The sequence below is a fragment of the Vespula vulgaris genome, chromosome 1, assembly GCF_905475345.1.
Source record: "Vespula vulgaris chromosome 1, iyVesVulg1.1, whole genome shotgun sequence".
NCBI classification, from domain to species: Eukaryota; Metazoa; Arthropoda; class Insecta; order Hymenoptera; family Vespidae; genus Vespula; species Vespula vulgaris.
Window position 1 is genome coordinate 12,217,816 of NC_066586.1, and position 23,084 is coordinate 12,240,899.

The 23,084-nt window shown below is 33.1% G+C and overlaps 1 protein-coding gene across 5 annotated transcripts in view; it reads left to right on the plus strand.

Annotated features, from left to right (window-relative positions):
• The window catches only part of LOC127061369 (prolyl 4-hydroxylase subunit alpha-2), a 286,159-nt gene that overhangs the window by 142,600 nt on the left and 120,475 nt on the right, over positions 1 to 23,084 (plus strand). The window contains exon 1 of one of the 5 annotated variants that reach the window (XM_050988188.1): positions 20,404 to 20,540. The exons of the other annotated variants lie outside the window; for them this stretch is intronic. The gene's annotated coding sequence lies outside the window, so the exon portion shown is untranslated. Of the gene's footprint in view, positions 1 to 20,403; positions 20,541 to 23,084 lie in introns of those variants that run through there. 5 annotated transcript variants of the gene reach the window in all.

The window sequence follows — 23,084 nt, forward strand, 5'->3', positions numbered from 1 at the left end:
TCGTTTCTCTGCTGGCCCTACTACCTCTGATGCTACGAGCTAGAAGTATGAAAGAGAAAGAGAAAGATGGACAGACACAGAGAGGAAGAAAGAGAGAGAGAGAGAGAGAGAGAGAGATACAAAAAGAGATAGAGAGAGGGAGAGAGGGAGAGAGAGAGAGAGAGACGTAGAAAGAGACAGAGAGAAAGACAGCAATGGTGGGCACATCGTGATGGGAGAGGTATTCGCCTCTCGGCTCTCTTTCATCTCCAGTTTCGCGGCAAAATGCAAATGGTCGGTCGCATTGTTCCGAACATAGAACGAGCATGGACTAGTGCTGCTGCTGTACTGCTGCTGGCTTGAACGTAGTCTGAAATATCGAAATATCATCCTTTCTTTCGATTTTATCTCCTCTCTCTCTCTCTCTCTCTCTCTCTCTCTCTCTCTCTCTCTCTCTCACACCAACTCTTTTGAACTCAGGTATCTTTTGTTTTCATGAATTTTCACGATCGAAGCATAACTAATCCTTTTGTACGTACAATAATCGAAAACTTTTGTATATTCCTTTTTTTTATTATTATTTTCCTATCGTATATATTTTTTCATATATATACATACACATATATTCGTATTTAATTATTTTCATATTATTGCGTATATTTTTCCATTTTTTTTTCTTTTTTCTTTTTTTCGTACTCTCAATCGAAGAATACTCTCAATCGAATACTCATATCGAAGAATAAAATAGAAAGGAAAGAGAGAAGAGAGACCGGGGCTGATATCGTTCGAAGATGGTTCTAATAAAGATGAAGGTTGGAAAGAGAAAGGGTGGGAGGGTAGGGGGCTGTTTTCGATTGGACTTCGCCGTATAGGAATTACGTGTGAAAAATGGCCTTGGCAGATCGTTGTTAATAACCAGCGGCAGCACTAAAATCAGATTTAACGCATTCCGTAAGCACCTAAATCAAGAGGGATTTCTGCTGCAAGAGCCTGGGGGACGTCGATGGCCCGGCATCACCAACAGCACCAACAGCACCAACAGCTTTCGAGGGGTTACCTTCGCGCTCTCGAGCCCTTCACTCGCTATTCGTTAATAGAGATATCGGTGTGTTTAAACGTGGTCGTGGTATATATACGTTTACGTCGGGTGATTCGACCTGTGTTATATATCCTCTCTAAATATTTTTTTTTTTTTTTTTTAGAAATAAATTGTCATTCTTATATGAAAAAAAAAAAATCGTGTATCGCACCTATCTCGCTTCATAAAAAATAAATAAATAAAAAATTAAACGAAGCTTGAGACGACCAATTAAATTGATAATTCTTTGTTTGATATTAATTTTGAAACAATATATTTATATTTATGTATTTATAGATTCACAAATATATCGAATATTTTGATATTTCTTATTCGATTTTTATTTCCCGTATTTATTTCTTAACGATGAGAAAATTCTTTTCGTCAAAGTACGCTTTTAAACTTGTTTAACACTGCAAGTAGATACGAGGTTACAAGTAGATACATATACAATATCGCGAAAACGCGAGATTGATTATCGATATTGGCATATCGATGCATTACCAGGATGAGTGAGACGAGAGATTTTCATCGGCGAAGTTCACCGAATGAAATTTATTGCAAAATTGAATGGCACAGTCAGAGCCATGTTTGCTTTTCATTCTCTCTTTTTTTTTTGTGGGAGAAACGCGTCAAAGGTTTTGGCATTAAAACATTGTTCGAATTTTCTCCGAACGAATTGTATCCCAGGAAAAACGCCATAGTTGTCGCATTATTTTACGTTTATTTATTTATTTATTTATTTTTCTTTTTCTTTACTTTTTACTTTTTTCTATTAAACATTTTTTTACTATATATATATATATATATATATATATATATATATAATATGTGTATATATGTGTGTGTGTATATATATAAAGGATGTATTGAAATATTCTCGTTATACTCGTCTTCTGTTTCTCCGTTAAAATTACCTTCGCTCAAGGCAAGAAGTTCTCTTTGTGCTATCATCTCTCGTCGACTAGAGAAGTAAATAGACCTTTTCTTTTTCGACTACTATCGATTCCCTACCTCTTTCTATAGAAAATACGTAAGACAAAAGAATGCCAATGAAAATGGTATTGAAACTTTTTGGTTTACGTAAAATATTGTGTTTTTTTAATAATCACAATTTTTTAATTAATCATTGTTCTTTAATTATTGATCAAATTCAAAAGAACATCGATTAATGCTTGCTTTCGATTCACCTATGAACGAATTAAATCGACATTTTCGCTATTTGATTTTCAAACAATTTGTATTAACGGTTGAATTAATTTCTCGTGTCGAACGTGTTGTTTATATTCTTCATCAATGATTTATTATATATATATATATATATATATTTCTTTGAATAGCACGTGCTTTATATCTCAGCGAATTTTATTCAATTAAGTTAGAATCAAAGGAAAAATTTATGTTGATTTCAATTTAAGTTTGATTAGATTTTTCGTTTCGTTGCCCTTCCGACTTTTGGTTATCGAAATATTTTTCTCTCTTTCTCTCTTTCTTTCTTTCGATTCTCTGTCCTTTCTCCTTTCTCTGCTATTTTTTCTTTTTTCTTTTAATTCGTCGTCGACAGAGTCCTACTATCCATCCTCGCTTTTTTTTTTTACGAGCTATTCACCTTTTGTTTCCCTGCCAGTGTTACTTCCGGTCAAAGCGCAACGAGCCTTTGTCGTATCGCCATTGCCGGTATGTGTATGTATGTCTCTAGAACTTTTGTTTTTGTCAATAGTGTCATCGATTCCACGCCCTCATTCTTCTTTGCCACGATTCTATTACTTCTGTAATCCGTCCTTGGGAAAAAAGAAACAAAAAAAAAATTGGCAACGTTTCGATTAATTGTCCATTCGTTTTAACTATCTTTTACTATCAGTTCTATGATTAAGTTTTTTAAGGAATATTAATTATCTTTGTGAACATTTTCAATGTAAGAGAGAAAGAGTTGAGGAAGAAATTTTCTCTTCTCAACTATCATTAGAAACTTTCTTGAGGTAAAAGTTCGTCGTGTTAATAAACGATAAATTGAATAAATGATATAGTACTCGTAACATCTCATTTTACAATAATTTTTTTTTAAGCGAATTTGTACGAACGAAAATATTTCACCGCATTTAAAACAACTCGGATTAAAAAATAGTAGACATATTTTTTTTTTTTTGAAGTAACTTTTTAAAAGAAAGTTATACTAACGTTCGATTTTACGATACGGCTGTCGTAACTTTCTCACTTTGTTTATCGTTAAGGAACCGAAGAAAAAAAAAATTGAAAAAAGGAAACAATAAGATACAATACGTAGAGACAAGTGCTCGTCCTTTATATGTAAAAGTCGTCAAAATATTTTCAAACTGTAGTAATACCAACTTGTTCGTTTTCATTTTTATGGAAAAGAGAATATAGAGGAAAAGTGAGAGAGAAAAAGAGAGAGAGAGAAAGAGAGAGAGAGAGAGAGAGAGAGAGAGAGAGAGGGAGAGAAAAGGAAAGAATTTTGTCGAGAAGTTTTCCAATATTTCGCTGGTTTCCTACCAAGTAATAAGAAATGCTGCGTTGGCTGAGAAACGAAATGTACATACGGTACTACCAGTGGTGTCGTCTTCGTGTAAAAACGTACAAGGAATCCCATCTGCGGCTCCGAAGATCTCTCCAATGTACGCATGATATCGTCTAGATGTGTATGTGTGTGTCTATGTGTGTGTGTGTGCGCGCGCGCGTATGCATATAATAAAATACGTATATTTACTATATTCAATTGTATGCATATATAACGTGTGTGTGCGTGTGTTTGTGAAGAGATAAACTATAAAACGTGATAAGTTTGGATCATTCTGTTATTAGTGAATCGATAACAAATTTTTTTTTTGTATAATACGGTTCAAAAAAACTTTAAGACGATCGTTATGAATTGTCATATTCATTTATGACAATTTATATTGACTTAATCATCTAAACGAATTGTCAATATTCTTGTCAACTCTTTCTTTTTTTCTTTCTTTTCTTTTTTTTTCTTGGTGGAGTTTTCAAGATCACCTTTAGTTTTTTGTCTTTTATATAAATAAAGATATAATTTTTTTATATCTATATTTTAGCAGATACTGAGATGAATCCGAGGAATTTTTTTTCCGTTTGAATGAAAGAGAACATTGAAAAAAATATTGTTTATCTTAATTTAAACCATATTCAAAATGAATGAATGAATCATATACTCGTACGCGGTAGATAAATGACGTTTATAAAATTTTCGTTCGATCCGCTAACAACGAAATAATTTTAACCGATCACGTTTCCGATGTACAATATAAATCATACATCACGTTTGTATATTTTTTTGTGTATTTTATTTTACATTATTTTATTTTTTATTATTATTTTTTAATTATTTCCCTTCTTCTTGTTATTTTATGCATATCATATTATATAGTTTGTAGTATGCATATAGTACTTTATATATATGTTCTTCAGTCTATGTATATATACTCTATGTACCATATAGAAGCGTACAAATTTGCTTTATTTCTCTTCCAAAAGTATTTACGTCGACAACATTGCTCGTTGAACAACCGTATATTTCGGATCCTGAAATTTCAGTGAGATCTCGGAGAACTCTTTTATCCAAAACCCTTGAATCGGACAACGATTTACAGTCCACCGACTGAATTTACAACAATGTCCTACGCTCGAGGGTTGAATTCTGATTCTTAACTACCATAAAACTTTTTTCGTATAAAATACGTGTACAGTTTTTATAATAAAAAATTAAAATATAGAGTAAAGAAATCTAATAAAATCTTTGAACGACTACAGTATTATTTTGTTCTAATCGATCAACTTGAACAGAGTAAAAATTTTTAATGCTTCTAATTTTTAATAATTTAACAAAAGAACATTTACATTGATATTAAGTAGTTTCAAAATTATAATAAAAAACTCTTTAAAATAAAAATTCTCTTGTGTATACAATAATATATTTGAAATGACATACAATTTACAGAGTATTTCATTCGAATTTTCTCACTTGTTAATTTATTTAATGATATTTTTTTTTTCATTTATATTCTACACATTTTTAATTATTATAGTTAAATATATTTACATTATATTTTACATTAGGATTTAATGTAGCAAATCCAAATAGAATGTTACATATGTATTTCGTTGGAGTTTTAAAAGCTTCTTGTATTTTATTTACCCAACGTCTGTGTTTGTCATAATGGTTTTGTACATACTATAGGAATGTAGGTCCTTGAACTTAGAGTCAACCAAAAGTAACTGCGTGACGAGAGAGATTCGTTGCAATACAATGCTATACTTTCTCTCATTATTGCCACATTAGTGTCGTCGCACGTACTGACTCATCCTATCACCGTTTCTTTGATCTTTTCCTTTATTAGAGAAGAGGTACAAAAATCTTTGAAATTATTTCAAAATGAAAAAAGAAATGGATCGATACTTTCTCTCTCTTATTCTCTTTTCCTCTCTCTCTTCAGAAAAAAACAGATAAACGAAATAAAATGAAAAGAAAATATATATCATCCCGATTCGAAAAGTGAAATTTCTCGTATATAGCATTCTATCTTAAAATTGCAAGTTTACAAGATACACATATCAAGAGATAAACGGAAGATAAATCCTCCTCTCATGTTGTCGCGATTAATAATGGCTTCTGTGAGATCATTGTTAAGGAAAGCCTTCGCGAAATCGGAGGATATTTGTAGTCGAGCCGATTTTCTCGTGAAAAGGAATAGAAGTGGATACGAGATAGAAACCATACACGAAGGAGAGAGGAGTCCATTGGCTTGAAGATAAACTCGTTTCTCTCTCTCTCTCTCTCCTTCTCCCTCTCCCTCTCTCTCTCTCTCTCTCTCTCTCTCTCGTTTACCAAGCGTTCCACTTTAAATTATCCGACATGCTCTTCCTCGAACGATAAACCCACGTACGTACTTACGAAGATGAAGATATATATATATATATATATATAATATATATATATATATATATATATATATGTAGGAAGAAAGAGACAAAATATTAAACGAGCTCTGATCGTAAGATAGAAAAAAAGAAATAGAAGAATGTGTTATAAAATCGTCGCAATAAAAATCCTTTAGATATTACGATCGTAAAAGGAATTGTTGAACTCCGCGAGAAGGAAAGTCCCCTTACGACGTCCGTTTTCCTTTCCGATTTTTACTCTCTACGTTCTCCGTTGAATTATTAAAATCAAATTTCGGGACATTCTAACGGGATGGACGAATACGTTCTACGAATTCGCAACTCCGTTCGTCTTTCTTTACGATCTCGGGTTAAGTCGTAAGCGAGGTATCGCAGATTTTTCTTCTCCCTCTTTTAAAATGCCTTCCCTTTTCGATTCCTTCTTTTTCTTTTTCTTTTTTTTTTTTTACTGTCGGTTTGTTACTATATTCCTCGGTTGGATCATCTATCAAAGGGTGAACAGGAGGATGGTTTATTTCGGGCGAATTGTAATTCAAAAATTACTGGTTACAGTTCTACGAGCTCGTTTTCACAGTCAGAAAAGATATCTCTCTTTGTATACCATTTTTATGCCTTCCCCGTCTATATCTCATTCTTTTATTTCTTCTTTCTTATCATACTTCCTTTATTCTCTTTTATCTTTATTTTTTATTATTCCCGTTTTCATTAGTATTTTCGTAATTGAGATGTTTCTTCTTATTTTATATATATATTTTTTTCTTTCTTTCTCTCTCTTTTTTTTTTTAATTAATCCTCCTTTTAATTTGATTATTTTCTACAGTCTCTTTATCGTAAAATAGTAAAATATCCACGATATTTAAAAGACCTTGTAAGAGCTTCTTCTTCTTTTTCCTCTTTTTAGTTTCTTTGTTTCCCCCCGTTAATTTCAAGAAACTCTCACTGATTTATCAAAGATCCCTTTGTATATATAGGAAAACGGGAACGAAGAAGATTTCGCTTATATAAAATCACTATTTCGACGAAATCTCGGCGAGGATTATTTCGGCTATATAGCCCAAGAACGCTATATTTCCTTCTCCCTGTACATTTCTCGACCACGAAATTACGGGAAATTCGTCACCACCTTGGAGCATTGAAATTTCTACTGGGGTAACTCCGACGAGTACGATGATGCGGGGGAAACCCGCAAACGGGCTTTCTTGCGACGTGCTACTAATCCGCATGCATTGTTGACGGTGTCTCACCGTGCTTTTCCTCCATTTTCTCTTTGCGAAATGATTTATACGTTCTTTCGTATTTTATTCCTTTCTCTTCATACAATTCTTCCTTTCTGTCTTTTCAAAATAAAACTTTTTCTATATTTGCTTTGTTTCTTTCTATTTTTTTTTCTTTCTATTTTCTTAGTAAGCAAAGAGGACTTGAAAATTTTTAACTGGAAGAATACAAAATAGGTACTTATAGGCTTACTTTTCTTTTCTATCTTCTTTTTCTTTCTTTTTTATTCCGTCGTATTAAAACTCACTTTCGATTAAAATCTACTTTAAGCATGCACGAGTTGGAAAAAAAGAAAGAAGAAAAATTGTCGTTTAATTTGAAAATATAATATAAATATAATTTTTTCCAGACAAGAAACTGTGTATTACTCGGATCAACATATTTTTATTCGTACTCTCTAGACGCAACACTAACGCAATAAATATTCGTTTTCTTTTTCTTTTTTTTTCTTACCCTTAGCCTACATCCCCTTAACCGCCGCCTCTCCTTAACCCCCGCATTTGGTAAATCTCGAACAAGCCGTTCGTTCTTCCTGACCTTTATTCGCGGCATGTCGGAGGACAAAATGCGACGTAAGCTCATTTACGCGGCACTCTTCTCTACGATGGAGCCTCACGGGGGATGCTGTGCACCAAGACGAAAGAATAACCAACCGCTGTGTTTCCTTGTCGGAGGATCGTCTTATCCGGAATTATATACCGCATAAATTTCTCGTCTTGTTTCTCCCTCTCTTTCGAGAGAGAGAGAGAGAGAGAGAGAGAGAGAGCGAGAGAGAGAGAGAGAGAGAGAGAAGGAGGGAGGGAGGGAGAGAGAGAGAGAGAGAGAGAGGTAACGTTGTTACCAGATAAGCGCCGACATAACCTTAATATTTCTATTTCTTTCTTTTTCACACGGAAAAAGAATTGTTCTCCTCTTGTTTTACGTAACAGTAGTAACGCTTGTTCAGCTATTTGTTAGCCTTTATTTCTCAACATTTTTTTTTAAAAACATCACATGAATTTTTCAAGAACAACGTTTCCTTATGATTGCATCGTAAGAAAAAGAAAGGACCAAAAAAAAAAAAGAGAGAAAGAAAAAGAAAATGCATGACGGCGTTATTCTGAACATTTTTTTTATTTAAGATTATCATCTACCACGGGCATTGACAAATTCTATTCTAGCGAATGAAGAGATATACTTTATTAGTTTTAATCGGTAGCGATGGGAGACGTTGCAAATAATGTACACTATTTTAGTTATTTTTCTTTTTTCTCAATAGTGAATCATCAAATAAGACTATTTTTTCTCGTATCAAATAAGAATATTGTTGGTTATTGTCAAAGTAATCATTGGATCGTTTGACGATCAGAAAAATTGCATCATAATCGTTGATAACGAGATGAAAGCTAATCTCTCTCTGTCTCTCTCTCTCTCTCTCTCTCTCTCTCTCTCTCTCTCTGTTTATCTATACGCTCGAAGAAATCTGTAAACCGATGGCGTCAGTGCTAGTGCGAATACTCGGTATGCTGTGAGGTTCTTGGTATCAGGATCAGGTTCGAGGATGGATTTACGAAGCTTGAGTGGTCCTTTAGCTCCCTCAAGGCGCGTCCTAGAATTTCCTGTGACTTGACCAAGAGGATACTAGTTGTGTGACAAGAGAGAGGAGTATCTGGAACCTGAATTCTATACTGTCCTAGGATTATCTCAAGAGAGGAAGAGATATAGATACAAGAGAGCCTTTGGCCAGAAGGAGGCATTAGGATTACGAACTCTTATGCTAAACTGAATCCGTGAACTCTATTCCGTCCTTACTCCGATAATAACCTTCCTGCTGTCGCTTCTTAATCACTCAACTTGTTTGGCTCCTCGAAGATGGAACTATCGTTTTCACCCCTTCGAAGTTGATGCGTTTAACGTGATCCTCGTTTGCGATCCATCATTCATGTAGTCATATTAGTTCAGTGAAATCTCTACTGTGGTTAGTCCTTTTGGAGTAGATTAAAGTAAGAAATACGTTCATAATATATAGTTTATTACCATTAACTTACATTCTTACACAAAATGAAACGATTTTTCTGAATCCTTTTTTTTTTGTATTCTGCAAAAAATAATCAAATATGGGAAAGGTTTATCTGTGAGAGAATTGAAACAATTTACGCCATTTTTTTTCAAGAATTATATCTGTTTAATATTCTTTGAAAAATTCTATTTAATATCTTTCAGCTGTTCCGTTTCAAATTCGTCCATTTTATTTTATATCATTTCTTTTTTATTTAATTTTTATCCGTCAAACGTTTCTTCGTCTGTAAAATTAACATTTAAAACCATTAAGTTTATCTTTCTCTTTTTTCTCTCTTTCTTTCTTCAGAAACAAATTTCTTGTATCATTATTCACTGGAACGTATAAATCAACATTTATTTTATGCTAATTTGTATACGAAACAAAGACGTTAACGTGAATAACAAATGAATATTTTTCATTTTATTTCTATTCTATACGAAAAATGTTAGCTAAGAAAAAGATTTCATCCCAAAATCAAAATAAATATACCAGATCGTATTCCTCGAATCTAAGGACATTCGAAAGGACTTCTTCCTTCACGCATTTAGAAAGGATTCCAACTCCATATATTGTCCTGCTTTCTCCAAGATTGCCTTTTCCAGGTACATCCATCTCACGGCTACCAATATCGCACGTTTCTCTTTTCTGTTTCTCATTTTCTCTCTTTCTTGCAAAAGGTCTCGATACATTCGATATAATTCGAGGAATCTCCGGAGAAATTCAGGATCTCTAAGAGTAAATAAAGTCTCTCTCTCTCTCTCTGTTTCTCTTTCACACTGCCTCTTTCTTTTTCTCATAGAGTAGTGCGATTTAAGTTGCACGTATATTCTACAGGGTGTGCACGTCGTATTACGCCTTTCATTCGATGTTCGAGCTGGTCTCGTTCGTTTCTCGATTCGACGAACGCTCGATCGCGAACAATCGATAATCCCAGCATGAAATCGAGCCCGAGGGAACGAGAGAATCGCTTCGTCTCTGTCTATGTCTATGTCTCTGTCTCTGTCTCTGTCTCTTTCTTTCTTTCTTTCTCTTTCTCTCTTTCCCTTTCCTTCATTCTCTTCGTTTCTACTCCTGCCTCGTCTTGGCCTTTAAAAATTAACCCTCAACCAGGAGAGTCCAAGGGGTAGGGACGGAATGGTATCCAACCAAGTAGAGAAAAGGGGTAAAAGCAGTGGTGGAGGAGAAGTGGGCGGATATGTTCAAGAACAGAATACCTCGTCGAACGATTTTTCAAAGCTCGGCTGGAATAATGCAATATACGGAATTTCACTTATCCTTAGACGTGAGACTCCGAACTCTACCGGACGGCTTTGATTTTTCATTAGAAATTGTTGGATCACGTTAACGAACTTAGATCTTATTAGATTTTCATCACTTTTACTCGTCGTTTTTCTTTTACTCATTTATATTAGAAAATAAGTTTACGAAATCGTGTGAGAATTGTACAAAAAAGAAAATTGCACCTAATTCGTTTTATCTGTATAACGCAGAATGATTTGTGAAATTATATAAATTAATAAATAATATTAGAATTATTTTGAAAAGTGTGAAAATAATATTCGAATGTATCATGAACGATACGAAACGATACGATACGATACGATACGATACGATATAACCGATCGAAATAATACAATGTTTGTGTTTGATAAATATTCGTTCGATGCCTTCGAAAGATAAACGATTTTTTTGAAATAGCTCGTCGAATCGATATCCGCTTATTACGTTCGCTGGGAATTACGTGCGTCGGTTAACATGAACATCGTCGTCGTCGTTGTCGTCGTCGTTTTCAATCGAAAGTGTATAGACGGAACATCGAACGATCGATAATCGCGGCCGTAACATCCAGCTCGGCGATGCGGCAACTTCTATTCTACCCTCTTCCATTCGTTCGTAGGTACCTAGTGCTTTAAAAATTAACCCTAGATCGTCTCGAGAAAAAAAAAGAAAGAAAAAGGAAAAGAAAAAAGAAAGTATCAAGTCCCTCGAGAAAAACCTCACAGTATTTTTATTTCATCTTTTGATTTATTTATGTCATCCAACATTCATGCGTGGATACATGATTTTTTTTCTTTCTTTTTTTCATCTTTCTTATCGTTTCTTTCTAAAATTTTTAATCACTCTTTAACGGAATAATTTCTGTTTGAATAATAAAAGAAACTACTGATTAGATAAATTCGCGTTGGTCGAATAAAACGAATAATTTCGTACCCAAGTAAGTACTTACTTACTTACGAGTTTTAAACAGGAAATTAAAATCACCGTGAACCCTTAACGAACCGTTAAATAATTAATCTTCTACTTCTACTTCTACTTCTACTTCTACTTCTACTCCCACTTCCACTTTTCCTCTCGCCGGTACGGATGAGATGAGAGATGGATTGAAAAATTTAGATTTCTGATCTCTCAACTCCGTTTTGAATATTTAATAGAAACATGAAATCGAAGGAAATGTCGGGTTTCTTCGATACTATTGAATAATTTAAGTAGGAAATTGTTCTATTCTGTGCCGTCTAAATGATTTAAAAGTGAATTGGGCGGACTCGAAGTTATGAACAAAATGGTAGGAGAGAAAAATAAGAAAAAAAAAACAGAAAGAAAAAAAGAAAGAAAGAAAGAAAGCAAAAAGAAAAATTCGAGAAAGTGAAAAAGAACTATGAAAAGGGGTTGATGAGCGACAACGACGATTCCTCGGACGTAGACCAAAAGCTTGAAAATTTTCTGTCTTTCCGCAACTCTCTCGATACTTTCCGTTCTTGAGTATCGTAAATCTTGTTGCGAATAGTCTTTCTCTATGCTCTTCTCTCTCTCTCTCTCTCCCTGTTTCTCTCCCTTCATTCCACGATTACACACCCTTCCACCGAATAAAAATAAAAACACGAGATCATTCGTGAAAAAGTCTTCTGGGGTTCGAGGGCACTATTTTTCAGACATCCTTCCCTTCCTACTCTCTCTCTCCCTCCCCTCGAAACGATATCAGACAAGAGAGCCAAGTTTTTTAGTCGTAAAATGAAACGAACGAAGAGGCAATATACCTAAGTCGTCTTTAAGTATTATTTATTTATTTATTTATTTATTTATTTATTTATTTATTTATTTATTTATTTTTATACAGGATTGATAAACTCGAAGTTTTTATTTATTGATCATATTTTTATTTATAATCATATTTCGTTTTAAATAATTTTTTCTTTTTCTTTTTTGTCCTCCTGTATCAAAATCTTCTCATTTTTTGTAGGTAGAAACGTGTACAGATTGTGAGGGACATTTAAATATGTCCTTACCAGGAAATGAATTTAAAGGTGTTTTAAGGTCAACTCTTGTTCGAATATCATCGTGTTGTCAGCAACAGTTATGGGATAAAATATGAAGTATAATACAAGAGGCTCAAACAAGAAAACGGTATATTCCACTATGCGCCTATCGATTGAAGGTATAAGCTTCTGCGTTGGGTTTATACCATACTCTCGTACCATACTCTTAACAATCGGCTTAGTGAGATTTAGTGTATTAGTATTAGTAGGCTCAATTCAGACTTTTCAATCTCCCATATTTGTATCGACACGACTCGGCTCAACTTGGCTCAGCTCGACTCAAATCGGCTCGGCTCTACTTGGTTTGGCTTAGATCGATTCGCCCTAGTTCTAACTTTTGCAAATTTTGAAGGATTTTAGAAAATATAATTTTAATTTGAACAACAGGTATTGGCTGAGGCACTTGTTAATTTTGGATTTTTTCAATTTCTCGAAGTAAAATGAATCCGCGTATGAACTATTGCTTTCGAAAATGAAAAATTTCTTTACATTTACTTGTTTCGTAAACGACGATTTCTAAATAGATAATTAATTATTGCATCGCTTTTATTCATATCGATTTTATAACAGATTTTCATAGGAATTAACAGTTTCGAAAAATCGATAAGATAATCAATAAGAGCTGAAATAATACCGATATAAACAAAAACAGAATAACAATAAACGCGAGTATTAAATATATCTATACTTAATTGGTGGTTGATCATGTATCTAAATTATCGAGGACACAATTTGTTGAGAGTTCATGTAAAAAAGTATCACGCGAGTTAACAGATGGAATGCATTAAAATATATATATATATATATATATATATATATATATATATATATATATTTATAATTACTATGTGATCAATGATATAATTTAATATATCAATAATAATTTTCTTATACGAGACAATCTTAAAATTAATAACTTTGTTACATTTGCTGATACAAAATCAATCAAAAATTTATTAATCGCAAATGGATTTCGAGAGTTAACTCAATACGTTTCAAACGGATGACAAAAGCAGTTTCAATGATACGAATGAGCCACTCGAAACTATATGTAAAGTGCTAGAAATACAGAAAACACGATTACTACATGAATTTCTAAGCAAAATCAACTGTTCGTTATCGGCGAATTGTCGAGTTTGCTCTTTGAAATTTGATGCTAAAATTGTTTGTATTATCCGTTGGCGGTTCAGAAACTTAACAATAAACCGAAACTTATTTCAATCGATATAACCAAGGAAACTTACTATCTTAATAAAATAGAAAAAATAGAAAAAATCAAAAGGAAAATTTCACATCATAATTTAATATTTTCATTTAATTTGATTTTAACGATTACGTGGACAAGTGGAATATCATGTAAATCTTTTATGAAATTTTATACAGTGAAAGATACCAATGAATATTAGATCTTAGGGTTAGACAATTAGTAGGTAACCAAATCGAAAGTGACCAAAATTAACTAGACACGTCTAACCGAATTTATCGTCGTCTAGCGGATGAAGGGACATCTAACAGTCTCTCTCTCTCTCTCTCTCTCTCTCTCTCTCTCTCTCTCTCTCTCTCTCTCTCTCTCTCTCTCTATCTTTCTATCTCTCCCTCCCTCTGTCTATCTATCTCTCTCTATCTCTTTTCTACTCATAGAGAACATGAAGAGTAGAGTAGTCGGACGAAGACTAGGAGAGATCGGGTCAACGGAAGCCAAAGTGAAGATTCTCTTGGCCGTTTCTGGAGGCTCTAGAGGCGATGTTTTGCTTGAACGAACGGCAGACTATATTCACTTTCGAGGGTTATCAGGAGGTCCCTTGGGAGAGAAGAGAGGGTCGCTTTGTCCGGCAGGTCCCATATTTCAAGGGAAGCTCGTTGAAAAGCCCTGTACGGTGTAGGTAGAGTACGTGTACGTGTCCTCCTCCTCGTCGTCTCTACATCTCTACGAATTCGGTCCATGAAGCGTGCACTAACAGCCGAGAGAAAGAGTGAGTAAGAAAGAGACAGACCAAGAGATAGAAAGACAGAAAGGGAGAGAGAAAGGACCATTTGTCAAATGGTCTTCTTCTCGTCTTCCTCTTCCTTCTCCTTTTCTTCCTTCTTCTCTCTTACGTTACTCCACTCGTTTTTATATAATCGCCGTAACCCGATGCCATACCCTCATTCGTTTCTATTCTGAATATCTCAACGACACTGCCCATCACGTTAGCCTATCGAACTTTTGCACTTATTAATTCTCCTCTATCCTTTTCCCTGTTCACGGCAGATCCCTTTATTTTGCTCGGTGTTTTTAGTCAGACCTTTCTTTTTTCTTTTACCTGCCAGCGACGTAGAAGATTATATTTAACGACGGTTCATATCACGTTCTGGAACTTCTTCGTATCCTCGTTTTGTCTTCGAATTAAAATCTCTCTTTCTTTCTTTCTTTCTTCTTTTTTATTATAACAATATGTGATACTCGAGATGAATAGATAGAAGCGTATACGTAGCTAGAAAAGATTATTAATGTTTACTCAAGTTTAAATAACAATTTTTATTTCCCTATGGTTATTATTAATTTCATCTTTATAAGGTATTTCGTTAAAAGGAACGTCCGAAGTCAAGGATTAATCAATCAAGATTTGCATTATAAGTTGACTCGAGAGAGAGGATCCGCCTATGCCATTGCTTTCTGGGGTGTGCAGTCTTCAGGAAGATGAAAATGATGAGAATCGAGGATAGACGGCAAAGGAGGAAGGAAGTACAGGCTATTAATTGATCCCTTGGCTCTCCTCTAGAGCGTTTGCTCGTTCTTCAGGTGGAAGATATTCGCGGTGACGTTAGACGTTGAATTACGTTTGATCTGACATACATACATACATAGATACATACATACACACACACATTTCAAACAATTAGGAGAGCAATGTAATTTACATTTCTATGTTTCCCCAAAGCATTTTTGGTTTGCATTTACAGATACATATATATATATATATATATATATATATATATATAGGTATATATATATATATATATATATATACACATACATATGTATATTTCTGTAAACGCACGCGCCAGCAAACACACACATACACAAAAGGGTCTGGCCATTCTTACGCCATCCACGAAATGAACTATCGATTTTGCATAAGTTATAACGAGGGAAAACACATTCGGCTGGGTGCCAGTTTTCCATGGAATGCGTGTGCAAACAGAGATAAACGTGCCGATGATTTTCCGCGGAGAGAAAAGGTCCACGAGAGCGTGGAAGCTGCGGAGTACAGCTCTTGATGTCAATGGTACAATGGGGTGGGGGGAGGAGTTAGTGGTGGTAGTAGTAGTAGAAGTAGTAGTAAGAGAGAAATGAAAAGAGATGGGTATACCGAGCTTGATGGAGCAACATGTAATATTTGTTGTACCGTATCGTTGTTAATCCCATGGTTATTCCCCTGACGATTACATTTCGCACTCTTCTTTCCAAATTCGAAATTACGAGCACGTGTTAATTCTTCGATAAATAGAGAAAGAGAAAAAAAGAGAAAGAAAGAGAATAAAAAAAATGATTATATCTCTGTTAATTGAGAACGTACCAGTTAATTTACCACGAAGATTAATTATAAGGTTACATAATTCATTTTTCACTCTTGGAATTTCAAGAAACGTGTACTGTGTTCATTTGATCCGGTATGTGTACTGCGTTCATTTAATTTCTCATTGCTAATACATTTCTATAGTTATTTCTTCTTCTTTTCTTTTCTTTTTTCTTTTCAAAACAAAAACAGATATATCCGACACTAGACCGAAATAAATAAACTTCACAAAATTGGAGAAATTAATTCGCGGCTTTATCAAGCACGAAGCCAAATCCCTCTCGAAATACTATTATTTCGCATTAACGCAAAGCACGAACCGTAATTTTATGCACGCGCAAGAATTTGCGGTAGATTAACGCGCTCGGATTTTCTTGGAAAAAAATTTTCAAAGAGCGCTTCTATTTTAACGTTTCGTCGGCGAAAGTTTTACCGAATCACGACGAAGAAAAACGACATTAAAATTTTAATATCATTGGTCGTAACAGTTAGGTCGCAATAGAATATAGTTGTTATTATTCTTGTTATTGTTGTCGTTATTGTTATCTAACTTGATGGATACGTGAATGAAAGCAAAAGAAATAGAAGAGAAAAAGAAGGAATAAAACGAAACTCGAAAATCCTTTGTAGCTATTTTATAACGCTAACAATTACATTCCTCGAGTTCTATCCCAACTTCGATCGTTCACCGTTCGCTTTCAGTTCGTTCGTTTGATCTTCTAAATTTTTGTTTTAATTTCTTTAGAAGCTTTCTCTCCCTTTCTTTCTGTCTCTCTTTCTCTCTCTCTCTTTCCACCCCTCTTTAAACCACCTTTCTCTTTCTCTTTTAATCTTAGCAACGATTGGCCGGATCTTTCTTTTTATTTTCTCTTTTTTTCTTTTCAACGTTCAACATATTCCTACATGACCACAATCTTTTATTAGGAGCTTTGTGCCACGCAATTAGTATAATTTTTAGGTTAGCGTCTCGAACAACCTACTGTCCGTAGTTCCATATTTAAATTCTTAATTGTAGCACCTTAGCGAGTTTTGCATTTATTATGGTTGGAACACGTTCATTTGGTAAAGTCGTAATCAAAGGCGATAATATCCGTATAGTAAACAATACAATTATAGACAATTTTATATATATATATAATATATCATATAATATATAATATATATAATATATATGTGTTGTATATTAATTGAAAATTATTTTTTTTAAACTTTGTAATTGTGTTATATGAATATCTTTTTTCGAAAGATGTTTTTTAATATATCTAATAATTTTTTGTTTATTATTATGTTATTATATTTATTATTTTTATTATATTATATTGTGTATATATATATATAGTAGTATATTATTATAATAATACCAAAATGTTGGAAAGAATAATTTTATTATAACATGACTTTATGAAATAGGCTTTGTTAAAAATTAAATAGAATTCTAGTTTAGAGTTTTAGAAACGTTTTTAGAAACTTAAAGCCGTATTAAGAGTTTTCAGAAATAAAGGATTCTAATATTTTCGGATTAAAAGTTCTAGTATTTCTCCTCTCTAATTCTCCATAAACATTCAAAAATAGTTCGCTTTTATAAATAGAAGAAGATATTTATTCAAGGAGAAGTGGGCTAATGACTCGTTTGTTGGATTTTTGTAATAATTGAATAAGTTTCTTATTTGATTAACGAAACATTCCTAATTTACGTGGTTTCGAGGCAAAAGTTTTCGTATTACGTTTGGCCGAATAATACTCGTAAAAATAATAGAAAAATTTTCATGAATTTTAATCCACTTAGATATATAAGAATCATATCTGTTAATTGTTAAGATCGTCATTAATCTTACCATTAATTATAAAAATATTAATATTCGTTATAAAAATATATTTATATTAATTAAAAAAATATTGAATTATCTCTTATACAAATACATATATCTTATACGAATCAATATATCTCTGAATCGGTCGGATCGTCGAATTTCAGATCATTTTAAAAATTAAATCCTTCGTTCATTATCACATTGAAAATTATATCAAGCAGCATATTCGATAAATAATATCTCTTTGATCAATTTAATTGTGTTTTCAATTCATTCGCATAATATCTCGTTCAATTGTAGTCTATATTAAACGAACAGGATACTTCAATTCAGAAACTAGAATCGAAAACGGGGTGTAAATGATAAAAGAGGTTGAAGGTGGTGGTATTGGTGGTGGCAATGGTGGTGGTATTGATGGTGGTAGTAGAGGTGGTGTACCGTTTGGATGGTTAGAGGTTGAGTCTGGAGGGTGAAAATCGGAGGTAACGGACAATGAGAGAGACGCAAAGATGTAAATTATAGTAGCACGTTAATAGGATGAAATGGTGGCGCTAGATCAAATGTAATATTGACATCGTGAATTGTATATCGAATTCTCCTTTCCCCCACCGTTTGTGTTTATATTATTTTTCGTAATTATACGACAACGATTTAATTGTCGATCATGTTACTCTCGTGGTTGAACTATCTGATTTAACTACGTGTAATAAACACATTTTACAATGTTATGTATACGTGAAAATATATGTGTATATATATATATATATATTCTTATTATACATGTGTGTATAGTAGTAATAGAGGTGTGTATTATATTATACATAAACATGTACTCATATACCTCATATTTATCACATTTCTTTCGTTACAAAGTAATCACTGGTATAATTGCATCGAAGCGCCATTGAATATTAATCGATTATATTCGTTCAATCAATATTTGGCAGGTTCGTTAATCCGTTAACTGGAGAGAACAGATTAATTAGTTACAAATATTTCTCTTCTCTCAGAATGAAAAAATAAATGAACCATTGATCTCTCATGCTTATTAGGAAAATGTTATAATTTTCAATTTGTCTGCTTACTATTCATTAATTTATCCGGAAGTCTCAATCTTCGTTCCTAGTATTTCATTTTTAAACGAAATAAATTTCATGTATTGAGATTCATTAAACGAAAATCTCCTCTCGTCATAATTAAGCTTTTTATGATATTTTCCGATGCAACGATCTAGAGGAAATTATTTCGAATGTTTATAATGTAAATGATGAACGAAATATGTAGACTAACAAGTTATAAAAAAGATTTATTTATCTTATTTTTATGTTCCCCCATCTCATCCTATCTTCTCATAAAGAAAAATTATATAGAGTTGAATTAACTTTTTAACTAATTTTTTTAGTCGATAATATGTATTTTATTCTAAATTTTTTATATAAATTAAATCAACCTTTTGAATTAATTTTCATGAGAACTATTATACGTAAACTATTACATCGATGATTTCTTATTTTATAACTATATAAATAATTACTATACTTTATATATATTATCTATATTACATTTATTAAATAATACAATAGAGACAGAAAAAGGAAAAGAACAGTTATTAAAAATGTATATATTTATTATTATTCTAGTAGGAAAAAATTGGTTCATTCCAAAAGTTCATCATAGATTTACAGAATTTAAAGAATTAAAATTTATTCTTGTTCTGATTGTGAAACAAAACTTATTAAAATCATTCTTTAGTCATCTTATTGGAATACCAGCGATTAATTAGAACATCTATATCTACGATAAATCGTTGTTATTAAAATTTAAAATTGCTTGTTCAGATATAATATTGAAATTTATATAAGCAATAATCGTTTGAATTAAAGTACATTTTTAATTAATCATCCGATGTATTTAATCTTGAAATAGAGTAGACGATGAATCTTCTATATTTATGAGATATTCCAAATTATTAATATATATATATATATATATATATATATACACACACTGGGTATCTCATACAATTGGATCAGGCTATATTTCCTAAACTATTGAAAACAGACAAAAATTCCATAAACCAAAGTTAAACGATATCAGCTGTATAAATTTAGAGCATAAGTTAATTCTTTTGTGTAGAGCATTAAAAACTGCATCAAATGGTTCAATCAAAAATGTTTCCATAAAAAAAGTGCACTTATATTTTTCTGATGCATAAAAGTGCGTAAAATTATTTGCATATTATCCACCGTCTGAAACAATTTAACGTTGACTTGTAACATTCTTTTTTATTTTCAATCGTTTAGGAGATATAGCGTGTTCTTCTGCGTCTGTGTGTGTATGTATAAAATAAAATATATGACCAATAGACGTTGTCGATTTTAATCGCGATCTTTTTTGTTTTCTGTTATAGGTAAGTAAAAAAAAAAGGTGAACCAAAATTGGAGGACGTCTGGCGTCACGTCGATTTAACCGACGCGTTTCGAAATCTCATCCGATCGAACGTGCCCGGAAAGAAAGAAAAGGAACGCTATTCTTTACGTCTTTACGGTAAATGGTGATACGCATGGAAAGCAGATCGAGATGTGCTTCTCGTCTCTGACATATTTGAGCATGGCACACTTGAGGAATCCGTGAGGAAGGGGGATAATAAAAAAAATAACTGTTCTTTTGCCGATCCCGTGAATGACCCCGAGCACGTAGCATTAAATTTACAAGCGTGATTTTTCAACATTGAAATATCGCTCAACCGGTTATAAATCGTGATTTTGAATGAAACTAATCAAAATTATTATTTATGAATCGATCGTCGGTTTCATCTTTTTAAATGACTTACCTTTTTTTTTATTTTTAAATTATATTTATCCATTTCTTTTTTCTTCTTTTTTTCAAAAAGTTTCTCACTACATCTACATTCAATAACATACAATACAATTTTCATATAAATTCATTTATATTGTATTAATTATATAAAATTATATATCATTTTAATTAGAAGCGTCTAAAGATAACACGCATTTGTGTAATTTCACGATTGCGTTGTCTTGCACCGAATGAATTTTTACGTTTATTAAGATTCGTAGAATTCCGTGGGAGTTACTTTCGGACGAGTCCAAGGACTTGAATCTCGCCAAAATTAATCCATTCGCGATAGGGCAACGATAATATATACTTCGCTTGTAAACGACGTACTTCCCCCAAGAGAAATACCACTCTCCGTTGGAATCCCTCCGTTTATTTGCCGGGAGCGTACTCGATACGATATTTCAAACTCTCCGCATATTTCTTGAATGCGAGAGAGGGTAAAATAGAGAGAGAAAGAAAGAAAGAGAAAGAGAGGGAGAGAGAGAGTGAGAGAGAGAGAGAGAGAGAGAGAGAGAGAGAGAGGAAGAATTACGAGTACGTGAAATCTTATCGTTTATGTTAATAAGGGTTTACTGGATTCCGGTGTATTACGATCTAATAAATCGAGATTACACTCGAGCTATCAACATTTTTCGGAGGGTAAAACTTTGAGTTATTCACGTTACTGAACGAATCAACAACAACGATCCTGATAGAACAAATTTATCAAAGCTCGTTTGATTTATCGAAGCTGTTTATGTTAGGCTATAGTTATCGACTTACACGATATACGGTGCACGGTATAATGCGTCGATGAGTGTAATGCGTTATCGAGTGTAGTACCCGATTTAATATCTGAATTTTTATTAAAATTTGTTACGAATTTGTTTTCAACGATTCAACATGATGTATAATATCGTTGATAACGAATAACTGTATTAATTTCTTCTGACTTTTTATCGTTGGTCGATTTTCTTCTTTTTCTGTTTTATTTTTATTTCTTTTTCTTCTTCCTATCTTACGTAATTTATAGCGTGACCATAAAATTATCGCAATTAAAAATTCGTTCGATTGTAAATTTTGTCGCGACATTTTGATTCAGGCTTGGTCAGACCCGTCTGGAAAAAAGCGATTTCTAAAACGTGAGACGCGCCTACAACGCGTCAGAAGTAAATCGAATAGCACCGAGTCTGCGTATCTCGTCGTATTTTATTTTATTTTATTTTATTTTATTTTATTTTATTTTTCCCATTTCTTTTTTCTTTCTCTTTTGTTTTTCTTTTTTTTTCCTGAGCCGTATTTCGACCTTTTTCGTGCATGTTAACGCCGTAACAAGAACAAGAACAACGTCAACAACGAAATGAGAGTAACGGTATTTGTGAAAGAGGGTAAGAGAAAGAGATAGAGAGAAAGAGAGAGAGAGAGAGAGAGAGAGAGAGAGAGAAATGGACAGAACAACGACGATGAATGCTGCCAGCTGTATAACGAAGAAAAAGAGAAACAGAAAGAGAGAAAGAGGGGCAGAGAGAGAGAGAGAGAGAGAAAGAGAGAGAGAGAGAGAGAGAGAGAGAGAGAAGGTAACAGGAACCAGGAGAAAAAATCTCCCCTCTTTTACGAAGGAAGCCCCGGGCGACGTTACGCACGATAAATTAATCCAATCGTCCCACCTACGTGAAGCTTCCTTTCTCTCTCTCAGTCTCTCTTTCACTCCCTCTCTATTCTCGTTAAACCCGTTGTTCCCCCGTTTTATCGATAGTTTACCCCTGTAAAGTTCTTACAAAATTTTTACTCTAAACTCTCACCCAGATCAGCATCGTTAGCATCAACATCATCAGCTAGTACATTACGAAATTAATAACGTAGGTTAACATTACAATATGGTTAAAGTGCAATATACTGTAACGAATAAAACGATCGTTATATTTAATAAACATTGAATTCTCTCTTCTAAATATATAAATAAATAAATAAATAAATAAATAAATAAATCTAATATGCATATTCATGGCTAAATGAATTTCCTACGATATTACTATCTATTGTATTTTGATTTATTTTTGGAATTGTTATGCACCTATTAAAATGCATTGGTAGTAATGCATCATTGTCGCTAGAACTAAACGAGGTTCACTAAATTACAGATTATAAGTTTATGCGTTAATTCGAGTGGAAGATTCTTGTTAAAAATGAAAAAAAAAAGAAAAAAGAACGGAAAAAGAACAAAAAAAAGGAGAGAGAAAGAGAATATAA